This window comes from Neofelis nebulosa, chromosome 1 (genome assembly GCF_028018385.1).
Source record: "Neofelis nebulosa isolate mNeoNeb1 chromosome 1, mNeoNeb1.pri, whole genome shotgun sequence".
Taxonomy (NCBI): Eukaryota; Metazoa; Chordata; class Mammalia; order Carnivora; family Felidae; genus Neofelis; species Neofelis nebulosa.
Window position 1 is genome coordinate 35069894 of NC_080782.1, and position 19806 is coordinate 35089699.

General features: G+C 43.5%; 1 long non-coding RNA gene and 2 pseudogenes across 1 annotated transcript; all 3 read right to left on the reverse strand.

Annotated features, from left to right (window-relative positions):
• Positions 1–3290: 3290 nt before the first annotated feature.
• LOC131515429 (tax1-binding protein 1 homolog) lies at positions 3291–5384 on the reverse strand (annotated as a pseudogene).
• On the reverse strand, positions 4968–7857 carry LOC131505376 (tax1-binding protein 1-like; annotated as a pseudogene).
• A 5080-nt stretch (positions 7858–12937) lies between these two features.
• LOC131505388 (uncharacterized) lies at positions 12938–16810 on the reverse strand. The gene is made up of 3 exons (XR_009258383.1): positions 16766–16810; positions 16534–16615; positions 12938–14423 (listed from the first exon to the last, which is right to left on the reverse strand). It is a non-coding gene; the product is annotated as an uncharacterized LOC131505388 (long non-coding RNA).
• Positions 16811–19806: the final 2996 nt, after the last annotated feature.

The following is a 19806-nucleotide window of genomic DNA, read 5'->3' on the forward strand; positions in this document are numbered from 1 at the left end:
AAAAGGAAAGTCCTTATCCTTATAGGGCATTGCTGACAAAACAATCAAAGGTGTATAAACCCATTGGGATGTAGCTATTGGGACCATTCACTTCAAATGGCCTCCTCTGGCTCTTTCTTTCCTTACTATAAGCATGGATGCCTTGACAGGATGCCATGCTCTTGTTCTTCCTAACTGGCCTGCCAAATGGATGCCTTGACCACTCCTCTCTAGTCAAGACAGTAAACATTCCCCAGTACTACTTAAAGAAAGCACTGAAGGCCTATCCCATTATTAAAGATATGCTTCTGTGCTCGCTTCGGCAGCACATATACTAAAGATATGCTTCAGCCCAGAGTCATGGGGAGCCTGGGTGGCTCAGTCGGTTAAGTGGACTCTTGCTTTCCACTCAGGTCATGATCTCAAGGGTTCATAAGTTCCAGCCCCATATCCCGCTCTGCATGGTTGCTTGAGATTCTCTCTTTCTCTCCCCCCTCCTCCACGTATGCACACACACTCTCTCTCTCTCAAAAATAATATATACACTTTTTAAAAATTTTTTTAATTTTTTAAATATTTTTTTAAATTTTATTTATTTTTTTAAACTTACATCCAAATTAGTTAGCATATAGTGAAACAATGATTTCAGGAGTAGATTCCTTAGTGTCCCTTACCCATTTAGCCCATCCCCCCTCCCACCACCCCTCCAGTAACCCTCAGTTTGTTCTCCATATTTATGAGTCTCTTCTGTTTTGTCCCCCTCCCTGTTTTTATATTCTTTTTGTTTCTCTTCGCTTATGTTCATCTGTTTTGTCTCTTAACGTCCTCATATGAGTGAAGCCATATGATTTTTGTCTTTCTCTGAGTGACTAATTTCACTTAGCATAATACCCTCCAGTTCCGTCCACATAGCTGCAAATGGCAAGATTTTATTCTTTTTGATTGCCGAGTCATACTCCATTGTGTATATATACCACATCTTCTTTATCCATTCATCCATCGATGGCCATTTGGGCTCTTTCCATACTTTGGTTATTGTTGATAGTGCTGCTATAAACACAGGGGTGCATGTGTCCCTTCGAAACAGCACACCTGTATCCCTTGGATAAATACCTAGTAGTGCAATTGCTGGGTGGTAGGGTAGGTCTATTTTTAGTTTTTTGAGGAACCTCCATACCGTTTTCCAGAGTGGCTGCACCAGCTTGCATTCCCAATCTTTATTTATTTTTGAGACAGAGAGACAGAGTGTGAGCAGGGGAGGAGCAGACAGAGAGGGAGACACAGAATCTGAAGCAGGCTCCAGGCCCTGAGCTGTCAGCACAGAGCCCAACGCGGGGTTTGAACTCAAAAACCGTGAGATCCTGACCTGAGCTGAAGTTGGACGCTTAACCGACTGAGCCACCCAGGCGCCCCTAAACTTTTTAAATTAAAAAAAAGTCATTATTCCCAAAGCTCCCCCCTTTCAATAGCCCCATAGGCTGGTATTAAGCCAACAACTAATGCATGACACCTCACCGTTGACTATCTATCCAAACCTCACTGCTCAGGTTCCCTGATTTAGGCTCCAATTCCTAATATTATAGAACTGATTATAGGACATACAACAGGCCCAAAGAACATCCTTCACAGTCACTGACCTAGCTAGTATGTTCTGTTTTGTTCCCACTGTGTACGAGTCCCAGGCCCAATTTTCTTTCACTTTTTAAGGGACTCAGTTTACATTTCCTTAGCTCCCACTGGGATATTTATAAACAGTCCTGCAATTGCACATCACCTTTGCTAGCAGGTTTGATAGGATTTAAGTAACTTACAATTGGAAAGGTGCCATTTGGGCATTATATTGATGACATTATATGAGGACACAATGATATAATTCCCTCTGAGGAGGCAGTACAGGCATATTTGCACATCCTCACAGACACATTTACACAGGCCCAGTTTTATCTGTCAAGTTTCTAGGCATCATCTGGTCCTTTCATTGCAGAAAAACTAAAAGTTACCCAGATGTGTTAATGCTATCTGGGAAAACTGAAAAAAGAATATGCTTCTAGAAATTATGAAATGTATTTATAAATTTGCAAATTTAAAGAATGCTGCTATAACACTCAGTTCACAATTGCTTACTTAGTTTTCTCTAGAAATTAAGGTGATCTAAATAATATATGCAATTCAAACTACTGGAAATAATAAGGGAAGCATCTTTATGTGCCAAAAAAGTAGGATGTGTTTCAATAAGAGAAGATGTGAGGAAAGGAGGTACATTTTTTTCTTAAGGGAAAAGAAAGTAATTTTGTCTTAAAGTGAGGGTGTTTAAAGAAGAAAAACAGGACAAAATTGGAATTCAGAAAAGAAAGTTTGTAGAAGGATTACAGATAAGGAATTTTAATGTTTATTTTTACAGTAAGAGACAGAGCTTGAGTGGGGTAGGAGCAGAGAGAGAGGGAGACACAATCTGAAGCAGGCTCCAGGCTCTGAGCTGTCAGCACCCTAGAAAAGGAATCTTTGAAAAGGAGTTGTAATGTGTAGTCAAACTAAGATTAAAATTAATTTACTTAAAAATGAGTTTTGGGGCGCCTGGGTGGCGCAGTCGGTTAAGCGTCCGACTTCAGCCAGGTCACGATCTCGCGGTCCGTGAGTTCGAGCCCCGCGTCAGGCTCTGGGCTGATGGCTCGGAGCCTGGAGCCTGTTTCCGATTCTGTGTCTCCCTCTCTCTCTGCCCCTCCCCCGTTCATGCTATGTCTCTCTCTGTCCCAAAAATAAATTTAAAAACGTTGAAAAAAAAAATTTAAAAAAAAAAATGAGTTTTAATATCAAAAGTAAGCTGGTGTGAAATTAAAATTTTGTTTTCTCTCTGTAAAAAGGACAGTTTTCTTGGGATTTATTGTATGATTATGATATATTGTGTAAAGTTTCTTTACCTTTTTTATGATAAATTACTTTTATTACATTATATTTGGTAGTCACACTCAATCAACAAGGTCAACAGAAACTTGTAAATATTCTGCTAAATAACACACTCTATGTACATACATTTTCAGTACAGTAACATTAAAATACTCCATTTCCTTTATTCATATACCTTTGCAAAGTGGGGAATAAATAAAGATACAAACACAGAGGGGCACCTGGGTGGCTTACTCAGTTAAGTAGCCAACTCTTGATTTCAGCTCAGGTCATGCTCTCATAGTTCTTGAGATCAAGTCCTGAGCCCTGTGCTGTCAGCACAGAGCCAGTTTGCAATTCTCTCTCTCCCTCTCTCTCTCTCTGCCCTTCCCCACCCTCAAAATAAATAAACAAACATTTTTAAAAAAAGATACACAGAAAAACGTCTTATCTTGAGCTAGTAACAATAACAGAAGTTACAATTGTATTTATTGATAAGCCAATGATTGACCCTGACACTAGCAACACACAACTCAAAAGTAGCCCTTGTTCAGAAAAGTGTGGTAGACGGTTCATGGAAGTGATACAGTGTGGTCTCCACAGTGGTCTATTTTAGGTGATTTTTTTTTAATTGCTAAACTGGATTACTAACTCATAATAAAATGTAACTAGTCAAATTTAAACCATGATCAAAATGGGTCTACACATGCCTTTCAAAGCCCTGCTGGTCGCAGCCAGGAGGGGACTGCTTGCTGCACATTGTGCACACCTGCCTGTGACTTTCAATATGTTCTTCAAATTTGCTCTGATTATAGTTGGGAGGGAACATTAATTCGCAGAGGGGACCCTTCTTGTGAACATCAAAGCTGGAATCAAAGCAAAAGCCTGTCCTGCGCCCACGTGCCCATGTAAATGCTGACCTGGAGGGTCAGGAGCAGTGGCACACTCTCATCTTCTTTCTTGTCCTCAGATCTTCTAAACCATCAGGCCGACTAAGGTATCTGGCAGGCTGGCTGCAAAGACCATGATCTTCAGTCCTCAAGAAGGCTCTCACAGGTACCCTTCGGGTTTCATCTGGGTAAAAAGCACCAGCTGTGGGGTGCCTGGGTGGCTCTGTTAAGAGTCAGATTTCTGCTCAGGTCATGATCTCAGGGGTTCCTGAGTTGGAGCCCTGCTCCATGATGCCAGCACAGAGCCTGCTTTGGATCCCCTGTTTCTCCTCTCTCTCTGCCCTCCCCCACTTGCTCGCTCTCTCTCAAACATAAAAAACATTTTTTTAAAAAAAGCACCATCTGCTCCATCTCTGGTTTCCTGTGTCGCACAAGGATTAACATATTGCAGAACGGGTTGTATATTCAGCACTGCAGCAACATGACCATTTTGCTCTGAGCGTATGTTGAGACACTGTGAAATCTTCTGAGAACCCTGGAAATTCTGACCTTCCGTTTCCTTTCTGCTTGATTTTCTAGAGTTCTTTCAAGTTCCTTGCTCCTGGAAAGGTTTTCCAAATGTGAAGTTAGACCATCTATTTCTTTGTCTCTCTCTCAAGTTTATCATTGTCCTGTACTTCAACCACTGCTGGTTTTACATTTCCAGCAATCTTCACTTGTTCTTTCTATTTTGACTCCACTTTTGCAAGTTCATCAGCATATTATTGCATTTTGTTTTCTCATCTTGCAAGAGTAGTTTACATTTATTATATTTTTGTCTTGTCAGCAATGTCCTTGGTCATTTCACAGACTTGCCCCTTTGTTACAAGGGCAGAAACTGTCTCAGCTGCAGACAGTGATGGCTTTTACATCTACAGTAGAGCCAGCAGTAGCTGGGTCTGTGTTTATTGAGGCATCCTTTACTTTCTGCCGATTCCCAATTTTCATGGTGAATATGCTGTTGCTACTGGCTGATTGGTCTGAAAGTGTATTTATTTGTTTTGGGCCCCTCTGGCATTCCTTGAACTATCTTTGTAATTAATGATCTGCTGCCATCTGAAGATGATGTTTCAAATCTTCCACTTCTCTTCTCATATCTTGCACCCATGTATCAGTCTCTTCCTGATCTCTTTTCACAGCATTTAGTTGATGTCCTGCCACTGCATCAGCTACCTGCTTTTTGACTTTCTCACTTTCCAGCTGTGCAGCATGCAGCTGTGCCATTGTTTGATCTCCCACATTCACAGCATCACTACGTTCTTTGGCCAGAAAGACCATTTCTTGCCCAGTTGCCTGAATCTGTTCCTCTGCTTTACAAAGTTGCTCCTTTAAAAGCAAACAAACAAACAAACAAACCACACACACACACACACACACACACACACACACACCCTTTATCTTCCTTACTTGAGGTTATAAACAAGAAAGCCCTTTGCAGATTTTCCTTTTCAGCCAAACAGAACTGCAGCCTTCCAATATCTTCTTGGCAATAAGTAATCATGCTTTTTTTCTTAAGTTTTTTTTTTTTAATTTAAGTAATCTCTATACCCAACATGGGGCTCAAACTCACAACCCAGAGATCAAGAGGTGCATGTTTCCCTGGCTGAGTCAGCCAGGAGCCTGACTAATCATGCTTTCTTTGTTCCCGTCTAAATTCTTTAACGTCTGGACCTCTAACACGGCTTGGTATTTTATATTTCAGTATTCTTCAAAGGTACCTTAATAAAGTTCCTTCTCATCCTTTTCCATCTTCAACTAATGTTCCAGTTGTTCTCTTTCATATCATGCCTTCCTGAGTTTGTCCTTTAAACTGCCTCATTCAGTTTCTTTTCAATTGCTTTCTGTGTCACTGACACAATATCTTCCTCAAGCTGGACAGCTTTGCATGTAACATCATTGTATCTCTTCTTAAACCCTTCATTTTCCATTTCTAAGTTTGTGATACTTCAACAAGACCCTCTTGCTCAGATTGCAATTAGTTGGTCACATCTTTCTTTCTCATGGTTACCTTCTCTTTGCATTCTTCCAACTTGTTCTGCAAGTTGTGCTGGTTCTTTTTCCAGAACATCAATGAAATGTAAGAGTTCTTCTTTTTCTTTCATGGTTTTCTCAATTTTCAACTCGAGAAGGCCAACTTTTGTGGTCACCACCAACATGTCAGAATTTCCCTCATCTTCCATAGTAAGTAACTCTTCAGCTGGAGAAGTTCTCAACTGGAAAAGTGTACTTGCTCCACGAATTTCACCCTAATGGGTAACATAACAGAACTAATAAAATGCTCCATCATCATTTGGAAGGCAATATCCTTGAAATGCAAATACACAATTAACGGTGGTTCCTTCTACATAATGTTCAGGCATACAAGGCCATAACAATGTGTGATAATCACAAGCAGTACTCCATCCAACCTTGAATATATCAACCCAATCTTTTGGATGTGGATGGACATATGGAGTTACAGTGCAATGACATTCCAGGTGTGAATTAGGAAGATAACTCTTGGGCACATATTTTTTTTTTAATGTTTATTTATTTCTGAGACAGAGAGAGACAGAGCATGAGTGGGGGAGGGGCAGAGAGAGAGGGAGACACAGAATCCAAAGCAGGCTCCAGGCTCTGAGCTGTCAGCACAGAGCCCGACGTGGGGCTCGAACTCACAGACCGTGAGATCATGACCTGAGCTGAAGTCGGACGCTCAACTGACTGAGCCACCCAGGCGCCCCTCTTGGGCACATATTGAAAGATGACATGGGAAAAGTTGGAAGTCTGCACGGGGACTTGTTGAAAAGATGTCATTGTGAATCGTTCAAGAGGCTCTAGGACAGAGGGAGCATTAGAGAGCCTCTGAGCCTATACCACCATCAGCCTTTGACCTCTTCCACCTCACTGCCTCGCTCCACCAACTGGCTATACTCCCCAAGTTTCTTTACCTTTTAACTATTAGGTTTCATAATCATCTGTGGTCCTAAGTAGAGAAGGGCTTTAAAACTTTTTTTTAAAATATTTTTTACAAATTTCCCAAAATCAAATTGTAAATGAAGTTTTTTTGACCTACAATATTTCAAAGTATTTGCCAAACTAATTAGGCTTATTTGATATGTATATTTCGTGGGAAGTATTGTCAAATAATACTAAGCCTTTTTTACATTGTATTTGTAAGATTGTGTATTTGTAAGATGTAGAGAAAGTCCATTCTCTTTCTGCAAGAAATGGGCCCACACTGCCAGACTTTTCCCATCTTGATGTGTTTATGACATGGCAACGTTTTGCTCCTGAATCAGAGAAATTAAGATGGGTGAACAATTGGAGTATTACTCGGCAATCAAAAAGAAGGAAATCTTGCCATTTGCAATTACATGGATGGAACTGGATGGTATTATGCTAAGTGAAATTAGAGAAAGACAAAAATCATATGGCTTCACTCATATGAGGACTTTAAGAGACAAAACAGATACATAAGGGAAGGGAAACAAAAAGAATATAAAAACAGGGAGGGGGACAAAACAGAAGAGACTCAAAAATATTGAGAACAAACGGAGGGTTACTGGAGGGGTGATGGGAGGAGGGATGGGCTAAATGGGTAAGAGGCACTAAGGAATCTACTCCTGAAATTATTGTTGCACTATATGCTAAATAATTTGGATGTAAGCTTTAAAAAATAAAAGAGAAAATTTTTAAAAAAGAGATGGGTAAACAATGGTTGGAAATTAAATGAACACTCAGGGATATGGGAAACCCAAGACACTTGCTTGGTTCCTCCTACCTCCCTCGAAAACCCCATTTTTTGCTTTTTGCATTCCTTCACCATCCTAAATGACCCAACTTATGAATAAACATTGTGTCAAAAGCTTCAATAAAGTTGCAAAAAAAATTTTTACCAGCAATGTCTGATTTCCATCTAGGTCCATAATCCTATAAAACTGGTTTTGTTCCCAGAGGCTTCAGACCTCCTTCTGGACCCTTTGAACACCTACAGCTAGACTTCTTTCAACTGCCACTCATTATTGGTTATGAATATGTTCTTGTTATTGTATGTGGTTTTCCAGAAGGGTTGAAGTTTTCTCCTGCTACAAGGCTGATGTCCTCATGGCAGCAAGGAAACTGTTAGAAATTGTGTTTCCCACCTGGTATACCTTTCCCAATCTCCAGCGACAGAAGAACCCACCTTCACCAGGCAAATCAAGGAACCTGGATGAAAACCTTGCAAACTTCTTGGAATTATCATTGTCCCTATCATCCTCAATCTTCAGGTAAGGTTGAGAGAACTAATGGGATCCTCTAACTTTAAACTAAACTTGCCAAAACAACTGTACTTTCCTGACCGAAGGTACTGCTTTTGATTTTGCTGACTATTCACGGTATCCCTCTTGGGAAACACAAACTCATTCCACATGAGATAATCGCCAGGAGACCAATGTCTATGGGTATACAACTTTCTCCTGATCCTTTATTATCTCATGCTAATATGACTGGCTTCTTAAGTCTTCAATGTCTTATGGTAAAGCCTATCATCAACAGGTTAAAGAAGGCTCTCCAGACTCCAATTCAAAGGATCTTGTTGGTCATAGTGGGGAGATCGATGATTGGGTATTCTGGAAATAGCATTAGAGAAAACAGTGTTTGAGCCTCATTGAAAAGGACCTTACCAAGTGCTCCTGACCACTGACACTGCTGCAAAATTGGAAGGCATTGAGCCTTGAGTACACATGTAACAACTGAAGAAGGATCCACCTGATATCTGGTGGTTTACAGACACTGGAGACCTCTGAAACAAATTGACAGGGAAGAGAAGTAGCTGGCATTGAGGTAAACTGCTTCTGCCCAAGACAATGGATCAAGACTTCATACTTTAAATATGAAATAGGTTCTCCCTCTTTTCCTTTTCTTTACTTTGGCATTGACCTGGAAAGATAATGCCTCATTCGTAGCTCCCAGGCCATTGCTAAGGGAGGTAACCTTCCAGATTGCTGGATTTGTCATCAAAGATTCTGATCTTTCCATGATGCTAAAGATCCTCTAGTCTTCCATGTGACCAATTTATCTTCTTTTCCTCCTGTCCCTGTAAAATACAATCAATCACCTCTAGAAGTCTCTTACTTTGTTCAACTTTTATGGCCAGAGCATCCAATACCTTCTTTTTACCTTTCTCCAATAATAAATGTACTTACCAGTGTGTGAGCCACCCTAACACCATCTTGAACAAATCTACCTTGGTGACCATTCCATGACCTGAAGCCTTCTTGAACATAACATCCTCCCCATTTTTTTTTTCTGTTTAACCACACCCTACAGTACAGTTTTAGGGCATAACATCCATGATATGTTCTGGAGATATGAATGTAATTTTCAAACACTTCCTCCTAGATGGTCCCCAGAACATACTCTCCAGCCTTTGAGACTAAATTTAACATGCCTGCACTCTCTATACCATCTGGCAAAAAAGGGAGTGCATCAGCATTGGGTAGAAGAACATTAAGCTGCCTTTGACCGAGCTAAGGTAGTAGCTGCTCAAGCACAGGCTTTAGGGCACCTTTCCCTGGTATACCCCAACCTTAGATGTCACTGCTACGCCAGATAAGATGAACTGGACTTGATGGAAGGAACAGGATGGGAAGTTAACTCCGTTCAGCTTTTGGTCACAACTCTGGAAGGGAGCAGAGAGCTGAAATTCTCCTATTGAACAAGTGTTGAGTCTATAAGGTCCTTTAACAAGGGGAGCCCTTAATGACCATCCCTCTGATAAATGCCTGGACCAGTTTGCCTATAAAGGGGTGGTTAGATGGTATATTTGCAAGAATGGCATCTGCAGTAGCACAAGCCTCTAAGACGCTTACTTACAACAAAGGAGTGTTCTCTCCACTAGTCTGTTGGGAGCTGAATTACATGCTAACTTTGGGCAGTAGAACGTGAAATCTTTAATGACCCCCCCCCAGCCTCCTATGGAGAGACCCCATAACACATAAAGAAAGGCAAAAACCATATTCCTAAAGAAGCTTGCTATACAGGTGGGTTTATTAGAGAGAATCCTAATCACTGGATTACAGTAGCGATCTAGCCCCAGACTGATACCATCCGGTTTGAGACTTGGAATAGGCTAAAAGCAGCCAATGGGCTGAATTGAGAGCTGCCTGGATGGTATATATACATGCACCTTGGCTCCTTACCCTCTGCATGGACACTTGGGCTGTCTATAGGGGTTTGACAACACGGGTGGCCCAATGGGCTGGGGACAACTGGAAAGTTTTACAGAAATCATTATAAGTAGCAGAAATATGGAAAGATATATAGGAAAGGATACAGGACTCTGCTGCCTCCTATACTGATTTCCATGTCTCAGAGCATAGGCCTCCCTCACCTCCTGAGAATATTGAGACAGACCCCTTAGCAAAGATCAGGGCCCTTACCCCCATACACAGTTTAGAGTTGGTTGCAGGGGTTCATAAGCACAGTGAGCATCTCAGTACAAGGGTGAGATGGAGCATAGTGAAGTGCTGTACTGACCTCCTAGCGGCTGTTAGCAACTGCCTGATCTCTTACAGTCTGAGACCTAGGAAGGTTCCACACACCACACAATCCTCCTGGGGTCCAACCAGTTTTAGACTGGTAAATTGATTGTATTGGTCTTCTACCCACAAGGCAAGAAAAAAAGCACATCTGAACTTGTGGTGATACAGCTTCTGGGCTCACACACGCCACCCCTGCAAAAGAGCTAATCAAAATGCCAACATCAATGGCCTCGAACAACTTTGTGTCATGTATGGATAACCTCAAAGGATACATAGTGATAGGACATATATTTCACTGGACACAGGACTGGGCTCATGAACAGGACATACATGGGCAGTTTCATCTAACCTATAATCAACAAGCTGCTGGACTCACTGCAAGGAAGAATGACATTCTCAAAGCTCAACTCAGAGCCCTCTTACAGTGGCACATCTTGCCAGAAGCCATGACCTTGTTAAATTTGACAGCCTGTAGCCACACCCCAAACCCACGGTTAGGTACCAAAACCAGCATGCCTTCTGGACAACGAGGCCTGAAGCACTGGTTCCTGAGCTCAAAGCAGGCCAGAAACAACTGTATTCTGTGCTCCTCAGCCCATTCTCCCTGGGGGAGGGGACGCTTGAATGGGGCTTGGAATGGCAACTTCCCCCAAGTTGAACAGGCTGTTTCTTGCCAGAGTGTGAGAAATATCCTGGAGGGCTAAAGTGGTCCCCATTGATCCTGCTGGAGTTGGGGCCAAAACAGTCAACATATACGTATTCCACACAGGCATCGATACCGCAAAGCACGATATGGCTGGTTACCTGACATGCTTGTTTACACCACCTTTAATTTTACACGGACAGGCTGACTCTTTGGCCTCAGGCAACGTGTCTGGTGTGTCCCTCCTGCTCATGCACCTCAGACTCCCTCTGTCCTCACGACAAAGAGCGAAGCCACTAGCATCATACTGAGGGAGAGGGTTTTCCCAGACAGTACCCACTAAGCATATATTCTTTTGTCCTTAGCCTGCTGCTCCTCTCTCATGCTAGTGAAGGAAACCCTTTTCTGCAGTGGGCATAGACCTACAGACATGGTTTACAGTGGGATTCATGCTAGTAATGAGGTTTGCTCCCTTTTTCAGGGGTTTCTTTTACTGCTGCTGTCTGTACTTCTGCTGTGGTTTAAGCCCTCAATTTGAACGCCGTCTGGCAAAAACACCTACCTCCAAAAGCCCCTCCATGATGGCTCAGGGAATATGGCGGAAGAGGTGGGCGTGTGAGATCGTAAGAGCTGGATTTGAGGTGAGGAGTGTCTGAGCCAGACGAACACCATCTTGGACAAATCTGCCATGATGATCGTTCCGCAACCTGAAGACTTCTTCAGCACAGCAACACACCCCTTATCTTTTCTGTTTGTTTAACCGCACCCTTGAGTACACTCTTGGGGTAGAACATCCTTAACCTGCTCTAGAGGTATGACTGTGATCCTCAAACATTTCCTCCTGGGTAGTCCCCTCAGCACGTACTCCCCAGCCTGGAGTGCTATAAAAGCGAGTCTTACGGGAGGCAGGGTTGTGGAGATCTACCCAAGACATACCTCTGTCTGTAAGTCCCTTTAATAAACCATTTCTTGTCAAGCTGGACTTGTTGGCCTTTTTCTCCAGTCTTACAGCTCCTCCAGCCTCTGCGGGGTGTTTTCCTTTTCATGGAATACCCATCCTCCGTGGAAGGCATCCTTGATTGCATACAAGGCAGGAAAAAGTCAAGCCACTTATGGCTTTGGCAGTGTAATCGGAGCACGGTTGCTCAGGCTCACACAGCATTGGCCGCTTGAGTTTCTCTTTTCCTGACTGAACTTGACAGGTAGAGTGTATGTGACCAGGAGTGGGTTCAGAAAACAATTTAAAAAGGAGAATTTAGAATTGGTTTTCAGACCCAGAAATCAACATAACCCTAGACAATAAGTATTGGTAAATTTGCTAAACTTGAACATGAATGCTTCATTTCTACTGAAACATGGTAGACAGGTTATAACTTTTTATTATCTGCAGTGAAAAATTTACTGAAGTCAAAATACTGGAGGTCTAATTGGTTGTCTTTGTAGACCATTTCGATGAGAGTGAGGGCTACAATAACCACAGGGTGTGATGGCTGCCTCCACTGAATTGTAGGAGTCACAAAAACAAAAGATACAAGGATTTAAATTTTTGAAAGAAAAAGTTTCAGTAATGCCCCTTTAAAAAGCCTTATTTCTCATAGGTACAGTGATGAGAGGGCCAAAAATCAGACCCCAAATTGGAGCCTTTTAGAGGCTGAATTAAAATAGAAGGTGAATTCACATCTTTGCCACACCTCTCACGTGCAAGCAGGGGGACTGATGAGCAAGTAATAAGACTCTGTGGATTCAAATGGGTCAATGTGGGTGGATCTTTGTCAATATAAGAACCTTCAATCCCCATATCTCTCTGAGCTTCCCTTGAAGAACGAGTCCCTCATCTAAGGAGGCTAGCCCTTCCTTGATTAAAGACACAGAGAAGATCTCACTGAGAAAGTTAGCTTCTAGAAGAATGTCAATTCACCTAAAGTCATAAGCATCATAGTTCATTCCAAACCCATAACTAGCTGCAGATACTAGAATGCCCCAAAGGGACAACTATAAAGTGTGAATTTGGATTTATTGCTCATGTATCAAAACAATTGCAACAAGTAGTTACCTTACATTGGCAGAAACCTTTGGAATGTGTACGGAAATGAATCTTAAAGGTTCTATACTAAGAAGGTCAGAACATGACATGAAACATACAAAATTTATTTACATGGACGCAGATAGAATTTCTAGCTTTCATGTACTTAAGCAGGCAAGAAAGTCTCCAGTAGGCTTAAATAGTTGGGTAAAGTATTTCTTCAATGGAAGCCTACACAGAATCAGGCTCAGTTGTCACAACTTGCCTGTAAAATGAGGAAGAACTTAAAAACTTAGGAGTATCTCATAACCAACCAATTCTATTCCAAGGTCTACACACAAGAGAAATTCTTACACATGTACACCAGGAAACATAGAATAGAATGTCCAAATCTTCACTGTCTACAGCAACAAAATTCTGGTGGAGAGGGAGGAATCAAAGGCCCATCAATTGATGAGTGGATTAAATGATCTGTGGTATATTTACAGAATGGAATATTTTACAAGAATTCAAATAAATAAACTACAACAATATTCAAAATCATGGTGGTGGTACACTATTCAGAGAAATAATAAGGGTAAAAGACCACAGGGTCACCCGAGTGACTCAGTTGGTTAAGTGTCCACCTCTTGCTGTCGGCTCAAGTCATGATCTCAAGCTTCATGAGTTCAACTCCTGCATCAGGCTCTGCGCTGGCAGTGTGGAAGCTGCTTAGAACTCTCTCTCTCTCCCTCTCTCTCTCTGCCCCTCCCCTACTTGTGCTGTCTCCGTCTCTCTCAAAATAAATGAACTTAAAAATTTTTTTAATTTCAAAACTACATACAGCACAGTTGTGTTTTATAAGGAAAAAAACAAAAATATCATTAAAATATGTAAAATAATATTTAGAATATTAAATTATATTGATAAAAAGTAAAACTATACAAAAATGAAAGCAATGAATAAATCAACTCAATTGCAGCGTTGGGAGGATGGAATACAGGAAAATCTTACCCACAAGAAACTAGACTGAAAGACTCATCTTATATATCTACACCAAAAATGGATTTCTCAACACTGAATGGCAAACTTACATCCATCCATCTGGCCACACGGACAGCTACACACCTCAAACTTCCCCAAATGGGGCTGTAGAGCATGGAGCAGCACGCACACTAGAAAATGTGTTTTCCATGGATAGCTGGCTCAAGTAAGAGTGGGATTGACAGGTGGGAATTTTCATATGCGGATTCACTTCCAAACTCTACAGACAGATAATCCACTCAAGCACTGTGGAGAAAACTAACAAACGAAGCAAGAAACGAAAATTATTTCTGGAAAATTGCACCTTATAGAAATTGCAGGAGTGGAGAAGATGATTTCCCAGTAACATAATCCTTTCAGCCTCCTGAACCACTCTGTGAAAAGACAAACTTTTGTTCCAAATCTGGTGAATACAAAGCTGAGTATAAACTCAGAACCTAGGAAGAAAAAAGAGCAACACCTTTACCATACACAAAGCTAAATATATTGTGCTCTCACCCCAAAAATACCCACCATCAATTTAGTTGAAAAGGAAAGAAAATTAGGGGAAATATTGAAATTGTTGACAAAAGGCAGTACAAAGAGCTCCTTCAACAGAAACAGTAAGCTGAAACCACAGGCTTCATCAGGAAGTACTTCTAAAATTGACCCCCCAGAAATAAAAATTCCCACTTATTTTTTTTAAATAACAATTCAATTCTCTCAGCTTTTTAATTTAGTTACTGTTATTTTATTTTATTTATTTTTAACATAATGCCCTATCATGGAGTTCGATCCAACCAGGCATCCCTAGGAGGTTTTCTTTTCTTTTCTTTTTTTCCAATTTTTAAAAATATAATTTATTGCCAAATTGGCTTCCATATAACACCCAGTGCTCATCCCAACAAGTGCCCTCCTCAGTGCCCATCACCCATTTTCCCCTCTCCCTCACCCCCCATCAACCCTGTTCTCTGTATTTAAGAGTCTCTTATGGTTTGCCTCCCTCTCTGTTTGTAACTATTTTTTCCCCCTTTCCTTCCCCCATGGTCTTTTGTGCAGTTTCTCAAGATCCACCTATGAGTGAAAACATATGGTATCTGTCTTTCTCTGACTGACTTCACCTAGCACAATACCCTCCAGTTCCATCCACATTGCTGCAAATGGCATGATTTCACTCTTTCTCATTGCTAAGTAGTATTCCATTGTGTATATAAACCACATCTTCTTTATCCATTCGTCAGTTGATGGACATTTAGGCTCTTTCCATAATTTGGCTATTGTTGAAAGTGCTGCTATAAACATTGGGGTACATGTGCTCCTATGCTTCAGCACTCCTGTATCCCTTGGGTGAATTCCTAGCAGTGCTATTGCTGGGTCATAGGGTAGATCTATTTTTAATTTTTTGAGGAACTTCCACACTGTTTTCCAGAGCGGCTGCACCAGTTTGCATTCCCACCAACAGTGCAAGAGGGTTCCCGTTTCTCCACATCAGGAGGTTTTCTTTTCAAGGGGGGAAACTAAAGGAGGTATGAAGCCTAAGATCAAATAATTAAAGGCATATGTTAATATTTTAGTTTCAAAATTAATGCAAATCTTGTGCAAATTTTCATAGAAATTTCTAATAAAGTGAAAGATAATATTCATGATAACCATTACGAACAGTTTGGTTTCTATTTTTTAATCTAAAAACACATAGTTTCTATATATATATATATATATATATATATTAATATATATCGTATTTTTTAAACAAATCAAAATTTTAAGGTGTCTCTATTAATAACCTTCTATATTAGTACAATACTTATTTCCTATAAGCATTCAGATAAACCATGCTTTATTATTATTGTTTTTGATCCAGCACAGTGGCGCCCGAGAAAACATGCTATAGAAAGAAAGAATTATTAAGGAAGCGGAGAGCCTCCTCTGGAACTTTAAGGAATACAGTGCGGGGCATTTGATCCTGTTAGCCCCACTGCTCACCCCGCGCAGGCACATGGAGACGCTGTTGTAGGAAAGCTGCTAAATGAGTTTTCTCCCACTTTGGGCTCCAAATCAACAACTGGAAAATGAAAGCTATTACTCTCCTTCCCTTCACCATATGAGGACCCCGACCGGACTGCGGGGATCTAACACAACCGCAGGAGGGTCGGGTGAGCTTAGGTTGTTAACATCAGAAGGGAACGAAGAGTGGAGGAATGAGAAAGACCGGGCGTGACTCTCGGGAAAGAAGGCAGAAAAGCTGCTAGTCCTTACAGTGGGCGGGAAACCAGCCCTAACAACGGCCAGAGTGGGGTCAATGCCAAGCCAAGCCTCCTAAGCATTCCAAGCACTCCTATTTTAGTTTCTTCTGACCCTACTCCTAAACCTCCTCCCATTCTTTTTGTCCTTTCTTTTCTTGTCATCTTTCTTCATTCTTTTCTTCCTTCTTTCCTTCCTCCCTCCCTCCCTTCCTCAGACCTGCAACGAAGGAAAGCGGGACAGCCTGGAAGAAGGGCGCCTTTCCCCTTTTCACCCAAATCTGCTCCTCCGCCGTGGGCCTCTGGGTGAGCTCGGCCCGATCCTCACCGGTTCCTCCTCCCGGGTCATCCTCCCGAGTCCGCGTGGGCCAGGCGCCGTTTCCTCGGACGCCCCAACCGAATGCAGGAGCCTAGACGTGGGATGGGAGGATGCCAAGATTCGCTCGGCGTCCGGGTCCCCGCCCACAACTGAGGTCCTACCTCCGTCCAGCGGCCCCCAGGCTCCCCTCCATGCCCCGGCGCTGCCCGCGCCCCCAGCCCTCGCTGCCCGGCCCCGCTACCTGGAGGCTCGGGGTAGCCTAGGTCCAGAGAGGAGCCGCCCCCCCCCCGCCCCCTTCCCATCCCCACCTCCGCGGTAACTGCCAGCTCGGCTGCCCTCACGCCCACCCACCCGCTCCGAGGAACCCTCCTTCCGCCTCAACGGTCAAACTGAATCAACCACATCCATAAAACGAAAGAGAAAAGTTTTGGTATATGGTAAAATGTCATTACGAAATGATGTCCTCAAAACCAGTGAAATTTTTAGGCACTTAATTTTATGGATGATTTGGGGACACAGGGAAGAAATGAAGATGATTTAAAACTGAAGGGTTAAATAAATTTCGATAAGTAGATTTCAGGGAAGCAAAGTTTCGGAGCTGGAGGACCCAGCAAGGAAGCACTCCGCGCAGGCGCAGTTGCCGACCTGACTGCCAGTCTTCCGCCTCCGCGACGGGCCTCACCGAGCTCCTGACTCCCACGTGTGCCCCGTGTCCAGAGACGGCGCGGTTCCCAGCCTGGGGAGTTTGAACAGCGCCCCCACACTTCCCGTGACTATATACGGTCTTCGTGAGCCCCAGGCACGCTTTTGCATTCCTTGGCCCCTCAATCCATAAAAGAAAAAAACCCATCTCTTTCAGGTCGGCATTGGTTTTAAGACCTTATATTTATATTAAATATTTTCTTTGACCAAGGACTTCATTTTTCCCTTTTGATTTTAAAAGAAACTAAAAGAATTTTGTGAGGCCGTGAACTTATTGTGAGGCCCCAGGCATTTTGCCTAGTGGAATAGTCAGCCCTGCTCGTTGTGCTGCTGATTCCTCTTGGCTCCGGGCAGTTGGTGCTCCATCTCCAGAGGTGGTGGGTTCTAAAGCTTCCCAAATAAGATTTTCCTTCCTCCGCCGCAGCCTCCACAGTTTTTGCGCTGAGAGATGCGGCAAAGGATTCAACAACTGCCCGGCTATAAGGTTTTATGCTGCCTTCGAAGGACTCCATGGTTTTTGTAAATAAGCAAACCTCCCACAGATGGAAATTGTTCCTTCTCAGGTCATTCTGCTAACATTAGAACAGTAAACACAATAGTTTCTTTCATTGGAGTGAGTTGCGCAGATAAAAGAAACCTGAGTTTCCAACTGCGAACATGTGAAGCAACGTGAAGACGCCACGAGACTCACCGAGATGGAATCTGGCACAGAAGGGCCAGGGCCACGGAGCGGGGGCATTTCCCGGCTGCGTGGAGTTCTTGCGGCTGCTGGCTGCCCGGGTGCTGCGTCTCCCGGATAGTCCACCGCGCGCGGGCAAGTTGGACAACCCTCCACGCCCCCACTCGGCCGCCCCCGCGCGCACGGAGAAAACCCCCACCGCCCACCCCGTGCACTGCAAACCAGGCGCCCCAGGGTCCCCGCGCGGGGACCGGCACCGGCCACTCCCGCTCCTGCGCCTCGTCCTTCCCCAACAGCCAACCAGAAACGTAAGTGAAAAATCAGAATTAGAGCATTTTTTGTACACTTTTATTAAGAAAGCTAAAAGAAAATCTCCCAACGTCTGTGAAGGCCAAATTCTTACACTGAGTAATTAGAACAGATTACTAAACGGGGCGGTTACTGTAGCCTCGTTGTCCCAGGAGGTTCGTGCCCGGAATGCTCGCAGGGGAAGTCTCAGGGGCCCTGGGCGCTTCAGACGGGCGGCGGAGCCGCCGCCCCGGGGATCCGGGCCACAGCGCGTGGGACCCAATCCACGGAGCCTTTGAAAGCCGAGGGGTGGCTCGTCTGGCAGGAGGAGGACGCCGCTCTCAAGCGTCTTCACCGCGAACGGCGGTCCCGGCGACGCCGGCGCAAGGAGGCTCTGCCGCGGGTCGCCTCTGGTTGCTTGCGAGCCTCGGGGCATTGAGGCTGCGGCTGGCGGCCCTGAGCCCCGCCTCCACGTGCTCCGCTTCTGGGTCCGTGTCGCCAGCAGTACTGGTGCAGCAGCCCGCAGGGGCGACGAAGCAGTTCTTGGTTGAAGTCCTGGTCGTCCCTAGAGAGCTGGCCAAGCTTAGGATACAAAGGGAGCGGCCAGGGCCCAGAGCTCAATGAGTGCAAAGTTAGCGGCGTGCTGGGTCCCTGCTCCCGCTGGGCCAAATCCCAGGCCTGGCGCACGCAGAGCGGATGGATGTGCCGCATGGATAACTGTGCCCCATTGCTTCAGCGGCCCACGGGAGGGAAAGTGTGCACAGACTCCTTTCTTGCAAATTTATACTCTCCTGGGCGCAGGGCCACAGGATATTAGGATGGGTGGGGACGTTTTCTAAGGTGTAAATTGCCTCAGAAGTCGGAGCCCGGTGAAATTAAGGGCAAAGTGTTTGTTAAAGAGTGTTTGTTTTAAAAGAAAATTTGGGTAGAGGGACTTGGTCAAAACAAGCTATTTACAAGGTTACTCTTTTATTTAGGAAAATCCTAGGGGCGACTGTGTGGCTCCGTCGTTAAGTGTCTGTCTTTGGCTTTGGTCATGATCTCAGGGTTAGTTAGCTCAAGCCCCAAGTTGGGCTCTGTGCTGGTAGCTCAGAGCCTGGAGCCTGCTTCAGATTCTCTCTGCCCCTCTCCTGCTTGTGCGCTCTCTCTCTCTCTCTCTCTCAAAAATAAACATTTTATAATAACAAAAAAAATAATATATTTTTTTAAAAATCCCACGTGCCTGACAAGTTTTGGTAACTTTCCATCCATTGATTCTCATGGACATGCCAGCAGATTTTACCCAGATGGCCAGAGTGAGAAGTGGCTGGCTATCTCTGCATGAAATCACACTGCTGGTTAGTGACAGAAGTCAGATTCACACCCTCATCTTATATTTGTCTGTTTCCAAGTTAAAATAGCTTCAGAATTTCAGCCAATATGTATGATGGGGAGGGGGTCAAGATCTAAGGATCCAGATACTGTTTCTGTTCAAGGTCGGTCCATCATTTCTCTATATGGGACACTCAGCTAGGACCTAGCCTCTCTTATCGACATATTTTCATCTGTTGGTTGGAGATAAAAGTCAACATTTTACAAGGTAGCCTTTATGATTAAATTGGATACAAAGGCTA